This window comes from Vigna unguiculata, chromosome 6, assembly GCF_037176805.1.
Source record: "Vigna unguiculata cultivar grain cowpea cultivar isolate G323 ecotype 2 chromosome 6, ASM3717680v1, whole genome shotgun sequence".
NCBI classification, from domain to species: domain Eukaryota; kingdom Viridiplantae; phylum Streptophyta; class Magnoliopsida; order Fabales; family Fabaceae; genus Vigna; species Vigna unguiculata.
Window position 1 is genome coordinate 1,158,033 of NC_140797.1, and position 2,500 is coordinate 1,160,532.

Here is a 2,500-nt window from a genome sequence, read left to right on the forward strand (position 1 = left end):
AAATGAATACCATGAAAGTCTTGGTGCACGAAAGTTTTGAGTTGGTTGGGTTTTGCACATGGGCAAGGTTGTCGGTGCACCACGGCATAGCTAAATGGCTTGGTGGGGAGTTTTGTGAAAAAATGAAATTCGTGGTTTTTGATATGTGAGGGTTGGAATGGCCTCCAAATGCCCCCAAATGAATACCATGAAAGTCTTGGTGCACGAAAGTTTTGAGTTGGTTGGGTTTTGCACATGGGCAAGGTTGTCGGTGCACCACGGCATAGCTAAATGGCTTGGTGGGGAGTTTTGTGAAAAAATGAAATTCGTGGTTTTTGAGTTGTGAAGGTTGGAAAGGCCTCCAAATGCCCCCAAATGAATACCATGAAAGTCTTGGTGCACGAAAGTTTTGAGTTGGTTGGGTTTTGCACATGGCCAAGTTGGTCGGTGCACCACGGCATAGCTAAATGGCTTGGTGGGGAGTTTTGTGAAAAAATGAAATTCGTGGTTTTTGAGATGTGAGGGTTGGAATGGCCTCCAAATGCCCCCAAATGAATACCATGAAAGTCTTGGTGCACGAAAGTTTTGAGTTGGTTGGGTTTTGCACATGGGCAAGGTTGGCGGTGCACCACGGCATAGCTAAATGGCTTGGTGGGGAGTTTTGTGAAAAAATGAAATTCGTGGTTTTTGAGATGTGAGGGTTGGAATGGCCTCCAAATGCCCCCAAATGAATACCATGAAAGTCTTGGTGCACGAAAGTTTTGAGTTGGTTGGGTTTTGCACATGGGCAAGGTTGGCGGTGCACCACGGCATAGCTAAATGGCTTGGTGGGGAGATTTGTGAAAAAATGAAATTCGTGGTTTTTGAGATGTGAGGGTTGGAAAGGCCTCCAAATGCCCCCAAATGAATACCATGAAATTCTTGGTGCACGAAAGTTTTGAGTTCGGAGGGTTTTGCACATGGCCAATGTTGGCGGTGCACCGCGGCATAGCTAGAAGGCTTGGTGGGGAGTTTTGTGAAAAAATGAAATTCGTGGTTTTTGAGATGTGAGGGTTGGAAAGGCCTCCAAATGTCCCCAAATGAGTACTGTAAAAGTGTTGGTGCACAAAAGTTTTGAATTGGATGCATTTTGCACTTGGCCAAGTTGGTCGGTGCACGACGACTAGATAGCTTGGTGCCAAAATTTGTCAAATTTAAGACCTTGGCCAAACTGAATGAAATTTGGTGGGGAGGTTCCTGATATTGTTTAGTGGTGGACTGGAAAAAATGAGGTCGAAATTCGAAGTCTACATGTGCTTTTCTATTTTTCCCGATTTTACACATACCCGGTAAGTAAAAAAAATAAAAAAAATAGTTCCCCTTCGAGAAAAATTATGAAATTTGGTGAGCAAGGAGATACCATTATTCTACGAATTACTGCAAAAAATCGCATCAAAATTCGAAGTGTAGCCCGAGATATGGACTTATGTCTGCTCAAAAAAAGTGTATCTACTTGTACAATTTTGCCTTTTGCATATTAACCTCTTATAGGGGGGGAGTGCTCCTTGAGCCGGCCAGCTCCACACTGGCAGGTTTTAAAGGGAGCTTGATGAGGCCTCCCCCCTCATGTGGTGCGTGCGTTAGCATGTTTATCATGGCACAACTAGCCTCTTCATAGTTGTTGAGCTTTATTAATACCAACACACGGTCGTCACTGATCGTTGGTTAGCTCGGCAGCTAGTCCCTCGGATATTGTGGAAAGTTATTTTCATGCCTAGCGATGCTTGACCATGCGTCACTTGATGTTTCCATTTGCTTGCTTGCCCATGGTAGGTGGGGGGTGGACCGTCTTGTGGTGTGGTGTCTTGCGAACGTGAGGGTGTGTGAGTTGTAATCGAGATGCACTTGCTGGCTGGCTCCATGCCTTGCGTATCGAACGGTCAAGCATGCATCTCTTCCATTTTCACCCGTTGCCTTGGGTGATATTGGTTGATCAGTCCCTGTGTTGCCTACCCACTAGACGGTACTTCTGTGGTTGCTTCGAATTCTATCTTTCCATCACGAAGAGGTGTTGGAGGATCCTAATGTCACGCACGTGTTCCATCTAGTGAAACATCTCAGTGATGCACGTGTTGTGGCTAGTTCTTTTGGATGCGGTGCATTATATGAACTCGGGTTTACTTTAGCGACCCAGTTAACATAATTCGGTTGTGTCCCTTGATTGAGACGTTGTCCTTGAACTTGTTGTGAGCAATATCGTTCTTCCACAACCCGTCGTCTTGAGTGCGATGGAAGGCAAATAAGATGTGCTTTGGCATGTCATGCACGTACTCGATTGCGGGAAGTGTGAGAAAGTGTTGTTGACAACCCGTGGGAAATGGAATGTGGCAAATCGTGATGAGCTCTTCGTGGATCTGCGAAGAAGACGACCTTTGGGCCTGTTGGAAACGAGGGAGGCGATGTTGAACTGCGAAGAAGATGGACTTTTGGGTTGTTTGAATCAATGGGAGGCCACGCGAGAACTCCGAATACTATGGACTCT